The sequence below is a fragment of the Onychomys torridus genome, chromosome 22, assembly GCF_903995425.1.
Source record: "Onychomys torridus chromosome 22, mOncTor1.1, whole genome shotgun sequence".
Classification (NCBI taxonomy): Eukaryota; Metazoa; Chordata; class Mammalia; order Rodentia; family Cricetidae; genus Onychomys; species Onychomys torridus.
The window spans coordinates 1,357,615-1,381,675 of NC_050464.1; the positions used below are offsets into that span (position 1 = coordinate 1,357,615).

The window sequence follows — 24,061 nt, forward strand, 5'->3', positions numbered from 1 at the left end:
ATTAAATATTTATATAATATTATATACAATAATATTAATATATATAACAATATATAATATTAATAACAATTTAAAGTTATTTTTAAAATGTATTTTATGCATATGAGTGTTTTGTCTAGATGGTTGTATGTATACCACATGCATGCCTGGTGCCCACAAAGACAAGGAGGCCAGTGAGGACCCTGCGACTGGAGTCACAGATGTTTGTGAACCACCATGTGGGTGCTGAAAATCAAACCCGGGTCCTCTGCAAGAGCAGTGAGTGCTCTTCACTGCTGAGCCGTCTCTCCAGCCTCATCAATATCACAGTCTGGGTAGGGATGAGAAGACCACACCTTTGGATATGAGTGCACAGTCAGTTTTAAGTAGATGATTATAACCTGGAGCGTATGACAAAATCCCCATGGTAACCACAAAGAAACCTCACATACACAAAAAGGAGCAAGTGGGGAGCCCCACCTTGTCACGATAAAAAAGCAACTAAACAGATAGGGAAGGAGGAGGGGAAAACCATAAGGCTTACAAACAAGAGCCAAATGGCGATAGGAAGCCTTTCCACTGGTAACTGCTTTACATGTAAACGGCTTAAACTCTCTGCTCAGGAGACACAGATTGCTCTACTGGATTTTAAAAACTGACAAAATGCAACTACATCCCAGAATGAAGGAACTCGCTGTAGACAGAAGGACATACAGGTTGAAAGTGAAAGAATCGAAGAAGATGTTTTGTGCAAATGGTTTCTAAGAGAGGAGGGAAGTCTACACCAACACAGACTGTAAGTTGGAAAAAAAATGACATAATGGCAAAAGGTTCATTTCACCTAGAAAATGTAACAATGATAAATACATATGCTCCAATCATTCAGATCTTAAAAATAGGAGGCAAACTTTGAAACGAGGGAGAAACAGAAGGTTCCAGATATAGTAATAGCAGATGCTAGTACTTCTGAGCAAGTTCTAGGCCATTGCTTGACACATAGTAGACACTCCAAAAACTTTTGCAGAACAAATTCATAAATGATCTAGTGTGCATTTATGAATCATAATCATGGGAAGAAAAGTAAAGGCAAACTCTAACAAAAAAGTTACAAATATTATTAGCAGAAAATGAAGACTGAGTTAGGCAAGGTGATCTCTGCCAATGAATGACAGCCAGGAGAAATGGATATTTTTTGTTTGTTTGTTTTCAAGACAGAGTTTCTCTGGGTAGCTTTGGAGCCTGTCCTGGAACTTGCTCTGTAGACCAGGCTGGCCTCAAACTCACAGAGATCTGTCTAGCTGTCTGCCTCCCGGGTGCTGGGATTAAAGGCATGCACCACCACTGCCTGGTGAAACAGACATTTCTAAAGGTGTTCAATAGGATGAACAGGACATATTTCACTTTAAAATTGTAATGTGTGATTCACAGGCTGCTTGGTAGATCCATGCACTGCTGTACAGCATCAATAACTTAAATGTGAGGTAACCCAGGTATCAACCACTGCAGTGGAAAGTATAGTGGCGGGGTACTGTAGATGATTTAACTAAAGGCATAGTGTGAGCCATGCTTTTAGTGTTCTCAAGGAAAAGTGAACTGAGGTTCACTTTGCTGAGTGTTGCCTAGCTTCATCAAAGACTAAGTGGCTATGACGAGAAATGATGCTTATGCTGGCTTGGGCCACAGGATCTTTCCAGTTCACCTGAGTCACCCTTGGCAACCTGAGCATGAACAAACAAATGTTCATAACACTGGGATGCTAAGCTAGAGAAGATGGGCCAGTACAGCAAGATTCCCAGAGCCTTTGCAAGGGACCTTGACACCATCGCTTTTGGCAGCTAAACCTGGGGCTGGAGGAGGCTGTTGACGGGGAAATGGCAGATTAAATCCTCCTGTGGACTGTCGGCAATTGCTGTAACAACAAGTATTATTTTGCATGTACAAACATGGCAGGTTCCGAACGTGATCAGACACCAAGAATCTGGCAAACAGAAAAAAAAAAAGTCACGAGAGAGGATGGGAGTGGACGGGGTGAAGGCTTTCCCACAGCAGGGTCTTTACACAAGGACCTTCTCAAGCCCAATGCTTAGGACCTCGGCAAACCTTCATGCGTCTTCATCTTTATCTCCTTTCTTGTTCTTCAGCAAACAGAAAGAGAAGATTTTCATTTTACTGATAATGAAACCAAAGGACAGAGTTCATGTGATTAGGAGACTTTGTCTCTAGGATGCAAGAGATCTTATTCTTTCTGATAATTTTAAGCCTTATTGATTTCTTTAACATTGTCACATACTTTATTATATTTATTTTTAAATTTCATATACATATTCTGCATTTACTCCTGCCCTTCCGCTCCTCTCATTTCTCCCCCCCCTGCTCTCAAATGCATAACCTCTTATTGTTACACACACATATATGATAAACATGTAAATACAAGCGGCTGGGTCCATTGCTCATATGTGTGTGTGTTTAGAACTGACTACTTGGGATTGGATAACCAATTAGGGGGCTTCTATCTAGAGAAGACTCATTCTCCCTTTCTCAGTGGTCACTAATTGCCCATAGCTCATAATCTAGGAATGGGACCCCATCCATAGTGGCATGTTAACCAATATCATCCTCACTCAGGTCTTGTTTAGGCTCTAGTTGATGTAAAATGCACATAATTAAATAATTAGGTTACTCTCTATGTATGTACTTTGGAATTCTATTGATTGCCACAACTGCTGTCTTCCATATCATGAATACTGGGTAAATTCTCCTTTAAAAAATGAGTAAGGGGTTGGGGATTTAGCTCAGTGGTAGTGCGCTTGCCTAGCAAGTGCAAGGCCCTGGGTTCAGTCCTCAGCTCTGGCAAAAAAAAAAAAAAAAAAAAGAGTAAGATAAAAAAATTAAACAGTAGTACCACACTTTGTATTCATCCAAAAAGCTTACAAATGAACCTATTCCTTTATTCTAAATCCATGAATAGAAATATAGCATCTGGGAATGGGCAATAAGCTAGGAAGCTGTGATGAGTCCAGAAGGATTGGGTCAAAGGTCAGTTTACTGATTTTCATAAAGTACAAGTGAACCACTCACAGTCATACCATCAATTAAAGAACTTGGGTAACAAAGCCCAGGCTCTAGAGTCACTTCCAAAAATGTGGCTCACTTTGGAGAGACATCTCTAAAATGAAAAGATTTAAAAATATTTTTTAGTTATTTTTATGGATATGAGTGTTTTGCCCACATGCATGCCTGGGTGCCATGTGTACAAAGCCTGTGAAGTCAGGAGAGGGTGTATGATCCCTTGGAACTGCAATTATGGACGGTTGTGAGCTACCATGTGCTGGGAATCGAACCTGGTTCCTCTGAGTCATTAGGTAAACAACCTGTAGCATAAACAATCCGTCACACACCTCAACAAGGGTTCTTAGCCACTGAGGTATCTCTCAAGATTTTTTAAAAGATAGAAAAAAACCCCACAATTTAATATTTATTGCTAATTACATAGTTCCCATCACCCAGATCCCAGACCTACAGAAAATGGTGCCACCTCACTTGGACTTAAAAATGGCACCACACCTCAAATGATTAATATCCAAATGCAGATTTGATTATGAACATGAGAAGTTGGGAAGGCTGGCCTTGCCAGAAGTAGGTGTGGGAGGAAGTGTTATTAAATATTTAGCAGCACTGATGTACAATAGGTGTGCTTGTGCCAACACATAAAGTCCTTGCCGCAAGGAGCTGTGTCAGCCATGAGGCTGGTTCATCTGGAAATGCGCGTTACCGTGCTTCATTGGGTCAACAGTCTGTCTCAGACCTCAACGGGTTATCATTTCCATAAGCTTTCTTAGCACCAAGACATCACACTTAATTGTTTGCACAAGCGTTTTGTGTACTTATGGCCACGTTAATCGTTTTCAGAGTTCCACCTTTTCTTCCCGCTCACACTGTCAAGCATCCTTCCTTCTGCTTTAATCTTCTAGATGACTGCACAGCACAGCCCCGCATCGGCGGTGTCTGTGATGACACCAGCAAGGCGGAAATGCACTGGAAAGCTTTGCCTTTGTGATTCTGTGTAAGACACTGTCAGATGATTTGGGGCAGTGTTGTATGTAGGAACCAGATTAATCAGGAAGGAACACATTTCAAAACACATTAGGTAATTTGATTTGATGTCGGATAAGCTGATACCAGCTATATCCAGGGTGCAGGAGGAGGAGAAATGGAAACATGATGCTGCCTTTGACAGATAAATATTTTTCTTAGCTCAGATGTCCTGAAAAGGATATTACATTTATCACTTACATAAATCTGCACAGGGCTTGAACAGCCCATAAAAGCTGCTATGAGGCAGGCAGCCGTGAAGTAACGACAGCCCACATAACAAGGGTCTGGAGAAAGGGAAATATTATAACAAAAGCATGCAATCCATCACCAACAGCCCTCTGAACGTTATCAAGGAATGGACCACTACAGAAAGCCATAGCTGGTCAAGGGACTGTGGGCGGGGTCCAGCCCCAGCTGACGCATCTCTACCGACCCCTGCACCTGAGCCTGGGGGCAGGTGAGGGGAGAATGTCTTCTACTTGTGACAGAGAAGCTGTACCTGAGGGGAGAATGTCTTCTACTTGTGACAGAGAAGCTGTACCTGTGGGAGCTCAACAATACAGCCGCCTAAACAAGACCCGCACAAGGGCAGCACCTGTAGGCATGAAGTCCCAGAAGGCCCTCCCAACTCCGAGATGAGGAATTACAGGGAAATAATGGCTGCTGAGACGGGGGAATCAGTCTTCTTCAGGAAAAAGCTTTGCTGGGTTAGCAACCCCCAAGGTCAGCCCTAAGCATATGTATATGCCAGGGATATTAAGTAAGCACAATAAGTTTGTGTGTATATATAAGTATGTAACTGTATAACAATAGTAATTATAGAAGAAGTCATTGATTTGAGAGGAAATGTGGGGGGTCACGGAAGGAGCTGGAAGAGGAGAGGATGAAGATGATGTAAATGCAGTACTTCTATGAAATTCTCAAAAGACATTTAAAAATTAAATTTAAAAAGGCCACAGGAAAAACAATTTATCCATTCATCCACTCACTCATTCATTCACGTGATGTATGGACTCTGTCTTCAAAGGCTTGGGGCATCAGTGGAAGATGGTGATACCAATACATGGGTGCAGAATTGGATGCCTCAAGAGCATGATGTGTGTGGAGGCCTCTATGTCGGCAAGAGAACAGGGTGATAAATTATCTGGGAGTGAGACTCAAGGGCCGTTTGAACTGTCAGAGGAGAAGAAGGGCAGATGAAGCAGGATGTCTTTGTGAAGACAGGACATCGGTGAAGGAGCAGCTGGGGTTCAGTGGGGCTTGACCAACACTGACAGAGGGGGAGGAACAGAAGCCTTTCCTCTAAGCATGCCCTCCCCCCCCCCCCCCCCCCGGCTCACAGGGCCCAACTCAGAGCCAAGCCACTTAAGCACAGAAAGGCACAATCCAAAACAAGGAGACAACTCACACTTCCAGGACATAATCCACAGGGGCACAGAACTAACTATTAGATACTGGCCGCAGGGGGCAGCAGGGGGCGGCAGGGGTGTGGGAGGAGGGCCTTAGCAAAGCTCAGGTTTGTGATTGGCTCTTGTTTCCATCACACTTCAGAAGGAAGAACTTAAGGCAGTGGCTCTCAACCTGTGGGTCGTGACCCCTTGGGGGGACAGGTCCAATGACTCTTTCACAGAGGTCGCCTAAGACCATCAGAAAACCCAGATATTTACATTATGATTCATAACAGCAAGAAAATTACAGTTACGAGGTAGCAATGAAAATAATTTTATTTTGTTTTGTTTTGTTTTGTTTTTCGAGACAGGGTTTCTCTGGGTAGCTTTGCACTTTTCCTGGAACTTGCTTTGTAGACCAGGCTGGCCTCGAACTCACAGAGATCCACCTGCTTCTCCCTCCCGAGTGCTGGGATTAAAGGCGTGCACCACCAATGCCCGGCTTTGTTTGTTTGTTTGTTTGTTTTGGAAAATAATTTTATGGCTGGGATCACCACAACAGGAGGCACTGTATTAAAAGGCCGCAGCACTAGGAAGGTTGAGAACCACTGGCTGAAGGCATGGGGACAAACTGCTGGCTTCTGTTAACACATGGGTAGAAAGAGTTTGATACAGCTGTCGGGGCCAGGTGGCAGCTGCATTTCCTGAGCACATTGTGAGAAGCTTGCACTGATGACTGGAGATTAAAAAACAACTCAGTTCTATTTAAAAAGCTGAAGGGCTGGAGAGATAGCTCAGAGGTTAAGAGCATATCTCCTGCTCCACTAGAGGAACTGCATCAGGCAGCTCACACCTACCTGTAACTCTGTCTAGGGGATCCTTTGCAGCTACCTGTCCTTCCATGCACATACCAACCCCCGAGTAAACACAATCAAAAATAATAAAAATACATTTTTAAAGTGCTAATACTTAAGGCAGGGAGATAACATAAGCATAAATAAAAATTACTAGAAAGAATATGTGTATATATGCATTTCTTTACACAGTAGAGTTGGCATGCTCTTGAAATCTTCCAGTCATTTTTTAATAAAATATATTATTTATACAAGATTTACAAGTGCATAATATCAATAGAATATACTTAGTAATGACTCTCCAATCAGTTTCTGATTTTCTGTGATTAAATTTTCTTTCAACATGGGTATAGACATACATTGAGTTGTATTTAAAAAAAAAAGGTACCCTCACTACGTCACACTGTCCATATTAATCCTCGAATCTCACAAAGCACTCTGAATGCTAAAAATATGAAACAATGAAGAAATCTGGTAAGTTAGGATGCTCCACCGGCCCCTGAGTCTGTCCACAGCTGCAGGCAGTCGGGAGACTGAGAGAGAGGCTGACTGTCTTCGCCCAGAACAAACTTGGTCTTCCATAGGCTCAGGTGAAACCAGCTGTCCTTAACAAGACATCCTCCTGAGGCAGGTGGATTCTGAGTCTTAACCCTCAGTGGTGGTGTATGCTGACCAGCTTTACTGACAGGGCTTCTAACATGGTATGTGATTCCTGTCAGGAGGTCTGGGTAACAGGATGATGGGTTAGCTGGATCTCCAGTCACAAGGCCATCCTGGGCTCTGTTGGCAGTCAGTTTGTTGAATGTGTAAAGGAGAGAACATGGTATTCACAAGAAAAGCCTCCCCAGACTACAGTTTCCCTAGAAAGACCCACTCTACCAGAACCAAAACTATAAAAAAAAGATAGATGAAGCTCTATTTGTACCCCAGTGCACATGACTTATATAAGTATATATTTACATATATGTATGTATGTATGTATGTATGTATGTATGTATGTATGTATGTATGTATTTCTCACCAGCCACAGGCTGCTGGTTCTCATGGCCTCTCAGGATGACCACAGGCTTAAAGGAAGTAATCTCAGATGGACTTGGACTTTGATGAGCCCTTTGATTGGGTTTGGGAGATCACTGACAGGTCTGATGAAAACACAAAGATCATGTACGTCCAGGTACCAGGAAGGGCAGAGCTGCCTCCCAGAAGATGAAAGTGAGATGCTGAGGACTGTGTAAAGACATCTGAAACATCGTCGTGACCCAAGAGACCGCAGCACCCTCACAGAGCACACACCGAGAAATCTCAAACAGGAAGGTGACTGACAGGGCTTTTCAGAAACAGGGACGTCTAGCCGGCCACAGTGACACATGCCTGCAATCCCAGTATTCAGGAGGCCGACACATGAGGACCATGTGTCATGAGTTCAAGGCCATCCTGGGCTACATAGTAAGACCCTGTCTCCAGATGAAACCAGAACAAACAACAGGATGTGGCTGGTGGTGTACAACTTTAATCCTAGCACCCAGGAGGCAGAGGTAGTAGGATCTCCATGAGTTCAAGACCAGCCTGATCTATACAGAGAGTCCCAAACTATCTAGGGCTACATAGTAGAACCTGATCTAAACAAAACAATAAAAACCTCAATAAGCAAGCAAGCAAACAATCAGTATACTATTAATATATATAAAACAGTGGTGCATGTCTTTAATCCCAGCACTCGGGAGGCAGAGGGCAGAGTCAGGTGGATCTCTGTGAGTTTGAGGCCAGCCTGGTCTACAGAGTAAGTTCCAGGATAGCCAGGACTACACAGAGAAACCCTGTCTCAGGGGGGAGGGGGGGGAGAAGCCTCTTAGTTAAAAGAGCAATGAATACAGATGGAAAATTCCCTCTGTCATTGGAAAGTGGGCACTTTGCAGGAGAGAGCTCCTTCTGTGCTCCTGTGGGTTACCAGATTTCAGTCAGCCCTACCAAAGATGCTGCCTTAGTATGTTGTGTGGTCTTCAGTTTTAAAAGCTATCCTGAAAGCACTGGAGACAGGCTTTCATAAATTAATATTTGGAAAAGAAATGGAAGAAAACGCATTTGCAAACAAACATCTAAACTTCCTAAGTTCCGAAACTTGAAGATTAAGAGAGCAGTGCTTACTTTGGTTTGGTTTGTACCATAGTGGAGGCTGGGGAGGCTGCTCAGTGCAGACTGCTCAGCCTCTTTGTCCTTCCATACTGCACCCCCAAATGTTAGCTGGGAGCCCTTTTGCTCTCCTGGGTGATATAAAAATCAATCAAGCTTCCTTCCACTCCATGCCTGTAGACAGTTTCAGGCTGACCCCATGATTTCTGTGCTTTTCAGGGCATCGTCCAGCATCTGCTAATCTCCTTGTCCTACTCAGCCATTTGCGGGTTTGTGTCTCACTGTCTTTCTTCAGTGGAGTCAGAAGTGAAATTCAAGCTCTTCCCTTGATTTCTGTGAACAAAACTCAACCATAAAAGTGTCAACCTGTGGATTTCCTGGCTATCTGGAGAGAGTCGACTGACTCTAGGGTTAATATACTCAGTAAAAGCAACTTTTGTTTTGTTATTGCTTTTCGAGTCAGGGTTTCTCTCTGTAATCCTGGCTGTCCTGGAACTCACTCTGTAGCCCAGGCTGGCCTCGAACTCACAGAGATCCACCTGCCTCTGCCTCCCGAGTGCTGGGATTAAAGATGTGTGCCACCATGCCTGGCTGATTGATGATTAGAGATCTAGTCACGTTGAGTGTAGGGAAATGATACTTTTAAAATTTTAACTATTAAAATACATGGCTGGCGGTCTTTTGGTTATACATTTTTGAACATGGAAATAAAAATAACTTAAAACTGTTGGTGAAGGTGAACTTGAAACTAGCGAGTTATAATGTTTTCATGCCCCGTATTAAATTTTCTTCCTTAACATTTACCAGGTCATTCTGTGAGATATGCACGTGTTTCCTCAGGGAGAGAAGAGTCACGATGCTCAGTCAGCAAGAGCCATGATCTAAGGCTTGTCTTTCCCCTCCAGAGACGTGTTTATGGGAGCCTGGCTGGTTCCCCCTGTCTCTGAGGAGAACCATGTTTTCTCAAGCCCAAACCCTTTCTCTCTCACATGATGCTGTTTTCTTCAAAGAAATACACATTTTCCCTCAGAAGAACAGGCTGACAAACGCGGCCATCTGAGATCTGGATGCCACTACCCACGCGTCTTCCTCCAGCGCATGTGCCCTGCAGGGTCTGGCGGACAGTGAGGGGTACCGGGGCGTTTAGTCAGGGTACGGGTGGCGCCTGGACCTACGAGAGAAGTGCCTTTCTCTCTTTCTCACTACCCACAGAAATGTTCCAGGTCTCCTCACCGGGTCTCTGAGAGAAGCTTGTGACAGATGGACCCTAGCAGAGCCTGAGGCAAGCTGTCCGTCTGATAAAAGGGGAGCCTCAAAACTGAACTTCTCTGAGAATGTTTTCACAGTTCATTGCTGCTTCCGACTCTCGGCTGTGCTTCCTGCCAAGGGAGTTATTTTCTTGTACACAACCCACAACCCGTCCGTGACTTTCTGCAACGAAAGGCATAAAAATAGTAATTCCTCAAGACTCAAAGTCGCACCTGTAGGATTGGTAAGCAGGAAGACCCAAGGCCCAGGCAGCATCTGGGGAGGCCATGGAAGAACTGTAAATCATGTGACCATGACAGCTGCTGGGACACAGTGTCCTTTAGATGAGACACAGAATCTCATGAAGTGTCAATAACATGGTCACCCAAACAAGAGGCATAGTGACAGTGCCAGTTTACACAGCATGGACTGCAGACACTTCACAGGCCCCACTCCTCTGTGAAGAGCTGTAGGCAGTCAGGGGCTGCTCAGAGGGAGAATCCATTTTCACCAGGGACGAGTCTCCTGAGAGGCTACCCAGCCCCAAGTGGTCAGCCCTACACACGTGTACATATGGGCAACACTAAATGGACTCAGTGGGTTATGTGTGTGTGAACAGGAAAAGGTTATACAGGTGAGAGGGAGTGGAAGGCATGGGAGGAGCTGAAGGGTCTGAGAAGGAGGGATGAAAATGATGTATGCATACCCCTGTATGAACCTCTCAAAAAATAAATTTAAGGGCTGGAGAGATGGCTCAGCAGTTAAGAGCACTGGCTGTTCTTGCCGAGGTCCTGAGTTCGATTCCCAGCAACCACATGGTGGCTCATAACCATCTGTAATGAAACTGGTGCCCTCTTCTGGCCTGCAGGGGTATATGCAGACAGAGCACTGTATACATAATAAATAGATCTTTAAAAAAATAAATTTAAATAAAAAAAATAATGTCTCTTGGGGAGGTACCTCACTGACTTTGAAAAATGACCATGACAAAGGCTAAAACAGCTGTTGGTGTCCAGACTTGGCAAGATCCCAGGTTGAAGATTCCAAGGAGCTTTAAAAAAAAAAAGTGTACCATTTTCCCAAAATCAAATTATGATAATTTGGAATATAATTTAATTCAGAATATATTTATATATTATTATGTTACATGTGTTACATATTATAAAAATATTATATGATAAAATTTTATTATTATAATAATATATAATCTAGAGTATAATAATTTAAAATATAATAATTTAATGGAGTATTTCTATAGTTTGTATGCCTCTTTCCAAAGCCATGTTGAAGTTTAATTTTGAGGGTGTGGCAACAAAAGGCCTCAGCTAACTCCAGTGGACACGCCTGTCATGGCAGCCTGTGGGACAGAGAGCAGATCCTGTCTCAGCGATGAAGCAAATATACCAACAGACAATGGTGGGCAGAAGCAGTGGCCCTGAGGATGGACTAATGCTGTTATTTCGGGTATGGGTCAGTAAGAGAGGGTCTCCTCACCCTCTTCTTCTCCCCCACTCCCCATTTCCTGATAAGACTTAATCACTTTGCTTAAACACCAACAGGAGAAACGTTGCCACTATGGATAAAATTCATGGCACTTCACGTTTTATAATTTTATTTAAAATCCTAAGATTCTCCACAGTCCTATTACACAGCATTTAAACAGATCTTAGGAACCAGCCTATTCAGTAATGAGTAGCATGCAGCAATGTGGTCCATTGAGATTATAATTACAGTGTAGAGGAGATTAAGGGTTTATAAACACTGTGGTTCAGGGAAGGGGCAGGATTCCAGTTGACTGACTAATGTGGATTTTGTGTAGCCCTTTTACACATTAATGCATTTCATGGTGTTTTAAATCCTAAACTTCCACACTGAAAGGAATTTAAGCTCATAAATATGTAACTCGGCGTGAGCTCCAGACAGAGCAGTGGACTTAGGAACGCTCTCTACCTCCCTCCTCACATTCTGTTTTCACTGCACTGCTGTGTGGGGAGCAGTGGCCTGTGTTAGGAACGCTTGTCTCTCCTGCCCAGTAACAGCACAGGAGGTTTGGTCACTGTGACAAGCAGTACGGTTGGTCACACAGGTTCGTCACATGGAGCAGAAAACCACGAGGGCCCAGCCCCTAGGACCTCTCCCACTTTTTTACGAGACCCCCACAGACTCAGGCATTTGTAATCCACGTCTTTGCTCTTTTGCAGGGCTGATGACCCAATCACACCGCTCTCTATTCGTCCAATCTCCTGTTAGAGTATCGTTTCTGGAATGCCTGGGAATGTTCAAAGTGTCAATTCCAGGCACTGATCCCTCCCTTGCTAAGTAAGCAGGTGACATCTAGGAAGCTTCCCATTTGCTCCAGGCAAGCACAGACACAGGTCCATATCTGCTGATTATCTTGCTGCATGTCAACAAGCCTGTGGCAATAAAACACTAGTCCCTCCTGGGGGAGGCAACCATGAATGTGGAGGAGACGGCCACATTATCTTCTTTCTATTGTCTTTTTAAAAAATGTTCCCTGGCTGCCGGTGGCAGAATTCAGTCATTTGGAAAAAACAAAACAAAACGAAACCAACAACTAGAAGCTAGAGGATGGCTCAGCAGTTAAGCGCACTGGCTACTTTTGGTACAGGATCTGGGTTAGTTTCTAGCACCCACATGAAAGCCGCAACCGTCTGATTCCAGTTGCGGGGGGGATCTGACGCCCTCTTCTGGCCTCCTCAGACACTGCATGCACATGACAGGCACATGCAGACAAAACACTCATATACATAAAATAAAACAATTTTTTTTTTAAAATTTCCTATAAAGAGTTGTAGAACTTTGTTTTTAGGTGTGGAAAATGACCTTGCGAAGACCAGGCAGGGCTTCTTAGACCTGGTACAATGTTTTCTGAAAGACGTTCGGGTTTTGTTGAACAGAGGCAGTTTCTCTATATCCTCCCATTTACTTTCAAGTATACATTTTTGATACCTGAAATCTAAAACTAATGCCTCAGGAGATGGAAAGATGGCTCTTCCTAAAGCACCTTGCTCAGTTCCCAGCACCTAGGTGGCGGCTGACAGCCATCTCTGACGCCCTCTGTTGGCCTCCATGAGCATTGCATGCATGTGGTGCACGGAGAAGTACAAGCCCTCCCCCCCACACACAAAAGAAAATAAATAAATCTTGGGGGGAAAAGAATGGGAATGGAAAGTTCAGGACAGTTCAGATCTCATTCTCTGCAAAGCAACAAACGAATGAACAGTGTTTGGGTCAGACTGAACTGAGGCCATGAATTCAGAAACATTAATGCAGTTCTATACATACCTATTTCCAGAGAGCTGCATTATGTCGTGTACATAAACACACACACACACACACACACACACACACACACACACACACACACACACACACACACACACACCACGAGGAAAGGAGCATCAGAGTGAGCCACGAGTTGGAAGTTTTCTGCCTGTACTTGCTCCCTGTCAGTTTGTGTAAGTATAAAAATATTTCCGGGGTTGGGAATTTAGCTCAGTGGGAGAGTGCTTGCCTAGCAAGCGCAAGGCCCCAGGTTCGATCCTCAGCTCCAAAAAAAGAAAAAAAAATTCAGTATATTCTTTAGCCGGGTGGTGGTGGTGCACGCCTTTAATCCCAGCACTAGGGAGGCAGAGCCAGGCGGATCTTTGTGAGTTCGAGGCCAGCCTGGTCTACAAAGCAAGCAAAGCGAGTTCCAGGAAAGGCGCAAAGCTACACAGAGAAACCCTGTCAAAAAAAAAAAAAAAAAAAAAAAAAAAAAAAAAAAAAAAAAAAAATTTCCCCTTACTCAGATGTAAAGACGTGATAAATAAAAGACACCACAGTGTCGGCATTTTGTTTTTCCTTCAAAGTTCCAGGTAGAAGAGCATCACTAAATTTGATTTTTTTTTAAATAAATGAAAATATAAAACAAAGTCAAGACTTGATTCCCTCAATACATTTGACATTAAATAAATTTTGCTAATTAAGTAAAATGGCTTTATTTATTCATTCATTCGTTCGTTCGTTTGTTTGTTTGTTTCTAAAGAAGCCATTGGACCAGAGGGGCAGGAAGGATGTGGCTGGTGGAGAGTTGATGACTTGGAGAATGACACACATCACAAGTAGTTTTTCCCCACGTCTGACAACTTCAGCAGCGTGTAAGCACCTCCTCCACAAGGAGGCGCTGTGGTGGGGTGTGGGGACAGCGTGTAAGCACCTCCTCCACAAGGAGGCGCTGTGGTGGGGTGTGGGGACAGCGGGTAAGCACCTCCTCCACAAGGAGGCGCTGTGGTGGGGTGTGGGGACAGCGGGTAAGCACCTCCTCCACAAGGAGGCGCTGTGGTGGGGTTGTGGGGACAGCGTCCGCCATCACAGCACGTGACCACTGAGCCTGAAAGACTAAGCACAATCCCAGGAAAAGTGCTTATAAAGGGCCTGGCCAAACTCTCCGTTGTCCCCAGAGATGCCACTGAAATGCCACCCAGCTCACCACTCTGTGGGGTGCTGAGAAGATAAAAATACAACAGAGAACACAGCTCAGGTGAACACCCCACAGCAGAAGTGGGGCCAGAACTATTGCAGATGGCAGAATATTTGAGTAAACAGCACAGGACCCAGCTCTTATTAGGTTTCATTTATGGAACCAACTTCTATACAAAGCCTCTAGGTAAATCTCCATGATACTTTAGCCTGAGTTTTGATTTAGCTCATGACCATTACATGAGACCTGGTACAGAACTTCCCATGTGTGGTGTCACATTAACATTCAAAATGCTTTATAGTCAGGAACATTTTGGATCTGAAATTTTGGATTAAGCGCGTTCCATTTGGAGCTGGGTGTGGCGGTGTTACACCTTTAATCCTAGCACTCAGGAGGCAAAGGAAGGTGGGTCTCTGTGAGTTTGAGGGCAGCCTGGTTTACACAGTGAGTTCAGGTTAGCCAGGGCCACATAGTGAGACCTTGTTTCAAAACAAAACAAACAACAACAATGTCAAAAGCCTTTAGCTTGTCCATCTCCATAGTCCCCTGGGCAGAGCAGCTGCTCACCATAAGAGCCTTCAGAAAGTATCTCATTGCTATTCTCCACATACCTACCCTGTTTCTTAAAACAAACCTCACATGGCAAGAGATGTGATAAAGTAGTTTTACATGAGAAATGCCAAATGCTTATGATGTGTGTGCGTGTGTGTGCATGTGTGTGCGTGCGTGCGTGTGTGCATGTGTGTGCGTGCGTGTGTGCATGTGCGTGTGTATGTGTGTGTGCGTGTGTGTGTGTGTGTATGTGCGTGTGTATGTGTGTGTGTGTGTGTGTTGAACTGTGGATTTGAAAGAAAAAATAACTCGCTTTGGAAAATATTTTCTGTTTTTTGGAGACAGGGTCTTGTTACACAGTCCAAGCTAGCCTCAAACTTGCAATCCTTCTGCATCTCAAGTCCTGGGATTAGAAGCATGTATTACCACATCTGGCTAGGAATTGAATTTTAACTTAAAAATGACAGGTGGTGTCAGTCAACATGCTGGCACATCGGTCTAGTGAGTATAACCCAGGTTATACTCCCTCCCGTGAGCTGTGCAGGCCCCTCCCTCCCGTGAGCTGTGCAGACCCCTCCCTTCTGTGAGCGGTAAAGTCCTCATCATGAGCAACCAAGAAGTACCTGGGGCTGTTTTCCCCCAGCAGATGCTCCTCGCTTTTAGAACATACAACTGTAAAATCATTAGGGTATTTTAACATTTAGCTGATTAAGATAAACTTTGCTTAAAGTTTCTGAGTGGGCAGCCCTTCACACCTGGTCTGGAGCCTCCCCATCTCCCAGGTGAGGCTTTGAGGCTCATTTTCAGTCAAAGGTCCACGGGCCTGAGTGTTCTGCTCCCTTTGCTTTCTTTCATTGAGTCAGGTCCGGGGCTGGGGTCCCTGCTGCCTAAGCTCTTTCAGATTTTGGAAGCAAATGACCTTTCTGTCTTTTAGGGAGATAGAGGCTCTGGATGCCTTGCATCTTATGACCCAAATGCATCACTGAACAACAGACAGCGGGCAGTCTCTTTTGGCTCACAGTTTCAGAGAGTTCAGTCTGTGGTTGTTATCACCAAATGTGTAATGGATGCCATCGAAGGCATCTTATACAGTCCTTACACCTTATCTTATACAGTCCTTGTTTCAGTATAATCTCCATTTCCAAAGCATTTTCACACAAACACCAAATTAAGAGTACCACAGCCAAGGAGGTGACTGGTATACAGAAGATGAAAAGATGTCAGAGGAAGAATTCGAGGTGATTACAGAAGATGGGTGAGTAGAATTGGACCTTCTAGCCCACAAAAAGAACAGAGAAGTGGGCAGAAGGACTCTGTGTGTGTGTGTGTGTGTGTGTGTGTGTGTGTGTGTGTGATCAAGCAGGGATGAGGAAAGACATCAACAGAAACAGCCTTCTGGATAGAGGCAGAGCATAGGAAGGACGTCAGGAGGAGTCATTACCTTCTGAGTCCACTGCACATTTGCTGGAGGCATACTATGCCTGCTACTGTGACAGACAACAGGCAGACCACAGTTAACAAGACTATTAATCTCTGAATCCCCAGCTTGTGGGAGACTGACAAGCGAAACAGACCATTACAATACCGTGAGACAGACACTAGGAGATGGAGAAGTCCATAGACTGGACCCACCCAGAAGAGGGGTCGGAAGGGCAGCAGAGCCGCCCAAGCAGGACCTGGGTCGGTGGGGCACATGACCAACCCTGGTAAAACAAGCATGGAGGGCTGACATCTGAGACTGGTGAAGCCTGTGTGAACACAGGAGGGATGGGCTGGAGACAGAGCTAGGGCTGCGGTCAGGAGATGGAGTTGATCTTTCTTTCTTTCTTTGTTTTTTTTTTTTGTTTGTTTGTTTTGGTTTTTTGTTTTTGTTTTTTTTTTGGTTTTTTGAGACAGGGTTTCTCTGTGTAGCTTTGTGCCTTTCCTGGAACTCGCTCTGTAGACCAGGCTGGCCTGGAACTCACAGAGATCCACCTGCCTCTGCCTCGCAAGTGCTGGGATTACAGGCGTGCGCCACCACCGCCCGGCTCTTTTTTTTTTTTTTTTTAATTAAATTTTTTTCATTTAGTTTGCATCCCCTCCCTCCTCTCCTCTTGTTCCCTCCTCCCACCTTCCATCTACTCCCCGCCCCATCCACTCCTCCTCCTTCTCCATTCAGAAAGGGGCAGGCCTCCCATGGGAGTCAACAAAGTATGGCACATCAAGTTGAGGCAGGACCAAGCTCCTCCCCCTGCATCAAGGCTGGGCCAGGCAACCCAGCATGGGGAATAGGTTCCCCAAAACCAGCCCAAGTGCCAGGGACAGGTCCTGATTCCACCGCTAGGAGCCCCACAAACAGACCCAGCTACACAACTGTCACACACACACACACACATACACACACACACACTCCCTAACTGTAGGTCCAGCTCAGGTCAGCTGTCTCTGTGGGTTCCCCCATCATGACCTTGACCCCCCCTGGCTCATACAATCCCTCCTCCCTCTCTTTGACAGGACTCCCAGAGCTCGGCCCAGAGCTTGGCTGTGGATCTCTGCATCTGCCTCCCATCAGTTGCTGGATGAAGGCTCTCCCTTGACACTCAGGCACCCTCACCACTGTTGCTAGGAGTCTCAGCTGGGGTCATCCGTGTGAATTCCTGGGAGTCTCCCTGGCACCAGCTTTCCCGGAGAAAACAAGATATTTCATGACAAAGATGTTTCCTATACTCCTTGTTGGGTTTGAACTTTATCTACTAGAGTGAGTACCCTCAGATTCCCCAGAGAGTCATTAAGAAATAAACAAACAGATCTGCCTTTAGATAGATAACTAGCTACAGATGAAACAGCCCCAGAGGCAAAGTGGCTAGGAACAAAAAGTAAGAGGGAGGTAGACCCTTGAAGGTTTATTTCCCATTGTGACGGAAGAGCTGAATCAATAGTTCGCGAATGAATGAGTGAATGAGTGAGTGAATGAATGAGTGAATGAATGAGTGAATGAATGAGTGAATGAATGAGTGAATGAAGAATGAGTGAATGAATGAGTGAATGAATGAGCGAATGAATGAGCGAATGAATGAGTGAATGAATGAGCGAATGAATGAATGGATGACATGGGCCGATCCACTGTGAAGCACAGGATGGGAGATGTGAGCCTTTAGGTGGAGACACAAGTTGGCTTTGGGAGCGTGGGAGTGATGAGGAGTGCTGACCGGGACACATGTGTTCTCAAGTCTTGCTTCTCAGTAGACAAACTGTCTCAGCATCCAGCAACAGAGGTCGCTGGAACCCAGTAGGAAAGGCTGCAATGCTGCATGCAGTCTGAGGCGTCCAACCCCAGCCGCAATTCTGCCGTTTATTAGCTGCGGAAGACATCTTACTCTCCAGCCCTCAAGCCCTGCCCCGCCCCCTTTGCTATGTGGGTTGTTTCTGTGTGAGTGCGCAGCAGCCCACACTAGGAGTAGCTGCCACAACCAGTGTGTGCTTCTGTCTGCAGGTGGCCTATAGGTACCGTGCCAGGATGGACAGCCAACAATCCTTGTACATCGCCCAGTGTGGGGGAGCCGTTGGTGCAAGCCACAGGACAGTGGAGCCACAGATGAGCTGAGAGGAATGCAGAGACCAAGTAGCCAGTGTGCTCAGACTCTGGGCAGGTAACCTAACTTGTCCTGGGACCAAGGTGGTGGCAGGGGTGGACGGAGTCCTCCTCCTGATGCTGAATCCACAGAAGGACCTATGGGCAGAGATAGGCAGGAACAAGCTGGTGGACAGTGGCACAGAACCTGTGATCCCAGATGCTCGGGAGGCTAAGAGGAGGATTACAAATTCAAGGTTGGCCTACAGTGATATCGAGACCAGACTGGTCAACTTAGTGGACCTTGTCTCAAAATGCAAAGCAAAAAGAGGGGCTAGAAGGATGCATCAGCAGTTAAGATCTTCCAGAGGACCCAAGTTCAGTTCCCAGCACCTACGTCAGGAGCTTACAATCTCTTGTAACCCAAGCTCCAGAGGAGCTGAGACCTTCTCTGGCCTCTACTGGCACCTGCCCGCATGCATACAAGATACACACACACACACACACACACACACACACACACACACACACACAAGCATGCACACACATACACACCAAAAGGCATGCACACATACACATGCACATACACACAGATAAAAAAATAAAAATCTTTTTAAAAAGTTATAAAGAAAGCTGGAGCTACAGCTCAGTGGTAGGGTACTCGCCAGAGCATACATGAGGCACTACACTCAAACCTTAGAACTGCAAATACCACTAATCAAAACCAAAACCCAAACACCAAAACCAAGAGCACAGGGCCAGAAAGAAGACCATAGCAGGCCCTAGCAGCCTCTGAGGCACTGATAGCACACACAGGCAGCTGAGCACACTGTCCAGACCACAGCCTGTGGTCTAGGGGATGGTCCGGAAAGGCAGGGACCATGGCTGTAGGCCTAAGGTGCTCTAAGCCTCTGGAGCAGGGCTGTGTGGGGGACAGTGAAGAAAGTAGAATGGAGGGTGGCATATGGAAACCCAAGTCTGACAACCAAGCAACAGAAGCAGAGAGGGAAAAGAGCAGGGAACTGTAGAAGAAACGAATGTGGACCAAGCCCCTACCTTCCTCATTGCTGTGGATTTCAGGAAAGCAAGGCCAGCCTGAGTGCTTGGTTCCTATCCACCATGACCACAGAAACTCTTATAAAGGAAATGGTTTAATTGGGGCTGGCTTACTGTTTCAAAGGTTTGGTCTATTGTCATCATGGCGGGGAGCATGCCAGGTAGACATGGTGCTGGAGAAGTAGTTTGAGAACCCTACATCCAGATCCACAGGCAGCAGGAAGAGAGAAGAGCCACCCGGCCTGACCTGGGCTCTTGAAACCTCAAAGCCCACCCCGCAGTGACACACTTCCTCCAGCAAGGCCATATCTTCTAATCCTTTCCAATAGGGCCACTCCCTCAGCATCCAAACCTAGGAACCCATGGGGGCCGTTCTTATTCAAACCATCACAGCACCACATGCAGGCAAAACAGTCATACCCAAAAAATAAAGATAAAAGAAATGTAACTTTGGTTTGTGACCTGGCGCCCCTAGCTCCCCAAATCATTTCCTAATTAATTGCCTGTATCTGTATAAGCATCAGTATAGGGACATCAGGATAATTTTTATGAAATAATATTGGACTGAATTATTCTCTCATTTTCTAACGTAACAGAGCCAGCCCTCAGCATTGTCACTAATCTAGTCTACATAAAAAAAAAAAAATAAAACAATCTGCAAAATAAATAAAACTATCAATGACAACAAAAACGTCATATCCAGTTTTCTCTAGAAATCCCAATGAAACAATTTACATGAAATCAAGTCATGCAAAATTCAAGCTCCCTTGGGTGAACAGTTAGGGTTCCCCATGACGGGTGTGATCCGCTCTCTGCATATCCGTAACAAACTCACTGAAGGACACCAAAGGCCAATGCCGGGATCCCTTATCAAGACTGAGATTCGTGCTTCTCCGGTCACATACTACCTTCTCCCAACCCCATTGCTGAACTGAGCAGGGCTGGGACTACAAACGCTCTCAGGCTCTGGCGCAGGGTTGGAATTTGAAGAACGCACCGAGAACTTACTGCTGTTGATTTCTGGTGCACACAAAACGTCAGCCTCACTCTACAATCCTATCTTGGGCAGGAAACGCTACACAGAATTCTTAGGGTGGCGAGCGAAGCAGTACCACAAACCCGTGGATGCTAACACGTCAGCCCAGCTGCCTGTCCGCAACAGAGCCTGGAAGGACCCACAGCCAATCAGAGCAAAGGGGAAAGACAGGGCGCTCTGAGATGCAGAAACAGTTCCAACTCTTCAAGAAAATAGTTGAAAGACAGTCCTGACTCCTTCAGGCCAGGCTTGTTTGATACCTCCAGCCCTCAAAAGTGCCCCGAGTTAGTTTCAATTTGATTGTATTCATTACATAATTTTTGTTTGTTGGCTTCATTTTTTGACAGGGAAGCATGAATTCAAACAGTTCCTACCTGGGAATATGGATGGTCTCTTTTTGGGGCGCCTCAGGTGAAAAGGTTCCAAGTTCCTGATGTTTCTCTGAAGCTTTCCTTTAATGTGGTTTCCGATGGGAAGTTCAGGTGGCAGGCTGCTCCGTCTCAGTGACTTAAACTCATTTTGAGATGAATGTAACTTGCTCTTTGTTCTGGAATATAAATTGCTGTCATCAACGGCCATTGTAGTAGATTCATTGGAGAGTCTGAACCAAACTCACGGAAGCCCAACCCAGCGGCAGCCAGAGCCACCTCCTGCCCCAGCTCCCCAGACTGGCGGTTCTCATGCTTGGCCCAACACTTGTTTGGGAAGCCGAACAAGTTGGTGGGCGGGGACTTGAACAGGTGTAGAATTACTAAGTAGCTCCTCCCTCTACAGCTAATAGCACAGGGGTGGGGGTGGAGGGATGGGGGTGTGTCCGGAATAAATCGTTAGGTACTGGAAACCAGGGAGGGAATCAGAACAGATGCGATACAGGCGGTGTGCTCTGGCGAATGACGACGGTACAAGTGGTAAAGTGTGAGATTTCGGTTTTATTGGGGTCCTGCTGTAAAAGCAAAGACGAGTTAGTATAAATGCCGATGCAAACTGCCAGTCTATTATAATTTCCCAGGATTTCCACCACACTTAGAGATTTTTTTTTTTTTTTAAACCAGTTTAGGTGAAGTATTTTTACACTTCTATCATTGCGATTCAAGCTAACTACACACTCAAACACATCCTCCTTGGTTCATATTTGGCCGGCTGCCACCTTGAAGTTGGCTGGAAGAGGAGATGAGAGATCAGCAGCCGTGACCAGGAAGGAACCGGTTGTGGGTGTGTTCGGTCCGCAGGCAGAGCCGGGAAGCCTGGATTGCCCCGACCCACCCTCTCATCCTGTGCTCCACCTGGCAGATGGCTTCTCCAGAAATTCAGGAAGCCTGGCTGGAGAGCCTGAGGTCTAGAAAACAGGCTTCAACCCCAGCAGTGATGGTGGCCTTCATTCTGCAGACCGCAGAGAAATGTTTGCCTGTCCTGCCTGGCTTCCCATTGAATGCTCGCTCACAGGGGTTGGTAGTCTGAGAAAATCCAGTTTCCTGCTGACCATGGTCACAGCTTTTTTGTTCCCTTTCCAGATTTTCAGTTTCTCTGTCCTTGGCTCCCTTCTCCCACACTTTTTTTGTTTGTTTATTTGTTTTCGAGACAGGGTTTCTCTGTAGCTTTTGGAGCCTGTCCTGGACTAGCTCTGTAGACCAGGCTGGCCTCGAACTCACAGAGATCTGTCTGCCTCTGCCTCCTGAGTGCTGGGATTACAGGTGTGCGCCACCACTGCCCGGCTTCCCATGCTCTTTTTACATTGTGATGTCCTGCACTCTTTTCTCGGTGTAGAGATCTGTAGTCTGTAATTTATCCTCCTTAGCCAGGCCCTAGGGCTGTGTCCATCAGTAATCTGTGTGTATGCGTGCACGCGCACACACACACACACACACACACACACACACACACACTTCATGCTGTTCTGGCTGCCATGCAAGGTGAGTCAAAAGATGAGGTAATTTCTCTCTCTCTCTCTCTCTCTCTCTCTCCTTCTGAACTGTGTCAGAGATCAGTACACACAAGTATCACAAAGGATCTGATGATTCAGAGATCCCAGCTCACACTGGTTGCTTGAATGCCAAGTCAGTTGTATTACTAGTTAGAAGTTGGGTTCGGGGCTTGCTTTACCTAACCCAGGACACACCACTGTGAGAAGCTTAGTGCAGTCTTCCATTCTCCTTATGCCCTTTTTGGAATAGGTCTTCAAACTGTGACAGCTTTTCTGTTTGTTGTTGTTGTTGTTGTTTTGTTTTGTTTTTCGAGACAGGGTTTCTCTGTAGCTTTGGAGGCTGTCCTGGAACTCGCTTTGTAGCCCTGGCTGACCTCGAACTCACAGAGATCTACCTGGCTCTGCCTCCCGAGTGCTGGGATTACAGGTATGCACCACCACCTCCCGGCAGCTTTTCTGAAGAGAAACATATTTCCCCTAAGTCTGTGAAGATTAGAGTTGCCATTTTGACCTAGCGACTGGATCTGTGAGATCATTATTTTGTTAGCCAGTTCTGAAAATTGCCTGCATGGCATCCCACCTAGGACTCAGAACTATTTTGTCAAATTGAAATGTAGCCTGAGCATCAAGGGCTGGGTTATGGCTCAGTGGCAGAGTACTTGCCTGCATGCATGAAGTCCTAGGTGCATAGCAGCTCTGCTGGGGGAGGGAGGAAGCTGCTGGGGGAGGGGCAGGGAAGGAAAGCATCCTCAGACTTGACACAGTGATTTGACTTAGAAAACAAAAGGGAGGGGTTCTCTCTCTCTCTCTCTCCCTCCCCCCCCCCTCTCAGTTTTTTGAGACAGGGAGATCTACCTGGCTCTGCCTCCCAAGTGCTGGGATTAAAGGCGTGTACCACCACCACCACTACCACCAGCAGCAAGGGGTTTTCTCTTAAAGGAGGCTTTACATAAGATGTTACCAGAATGCCTAACACTCATACCCCAAACCCCAAGAAGAATGTTTCATTTCTAAATTAGGTAGTGAAGTGGAGTCTTAGGGTACAAAGAGTTGAAAATTAGCATGGAAACATAGTAACAAACAAGCCCAGTGTGTTCTGACTACTTATCTGCAACTAACAGTATTACCATGAGGCTAAATGTGAACTTACCTGGGGATGAAACCAAAGAGTCTAAGGAAAGGGAAGTCTATCACATGTGCATCAAGGGCTGCTGTGTGTGCATGTAATTTGCCTTCATCTTTAAGATGCAGATAGATGGTCAGTATTCAGGCATCTGGACCACATTACAAGAGCCATGGTGTACTGCGGGCTTGACTCCAGCCATGCCCTGCACTAAGCCTTTGCCATGGATTGGTGTCTCACTGATCCCCCCAGTGACCTGTTTATAGATGGGCACCACCCAAGGCACAGGGTCTAACATTCCAGAGCCACAGGGAGAAGATTTGAACTTTTTTGGCATCACATAACTGTGCTCACATCCTGCATAGTTAGATGCACCTGGGTGCTAATGGGAATTGAAAGGCTCTCTACAGTTTCCTAGAACGATTCTTGGTTCAAAGCGGATTCTCAAAGCTGCAAGTGCAGGTCTGAGGCAGGACTCAGATAACTAGGCTACTCTGGGGGCAAAGAAGCCAAGTGAGGAAAGCCAAGGTAGAATTGAGATTGGTACCGGTGTTTGTTGGAAAGTATTTTCCATAATAGCAATAGCTCTGTGGCAAAAAGTATTCACATTAAAATGTAATTTAAAATAAAATTACGTTTTCCCAAA

At 45.6% G+C, this 24,061-nt stretch overlaps 1 protein-coding gene across 1 annotated transcript in view; it reads right to left on the reverse strand.

Annotated features, from left to right (window-relative positions):
* Fry (FRY microtubule binding protein) overlaps positions 1–24,061 on the reverse strand; it is a 392,261-nt gene that overhangs the window by 292,720 nt on the left and 75,480 nt on the right. Inside the window, exon 2 of the mRNA XM_036171967.1 lies at positions 20,746–20,918. The gene's annotated coding sequence lies outside the window, so the exon portion shown is untranslated. The remainder of the gene's footprint in view (positions 1–20,745; positions 20,919–24,061) is intronic.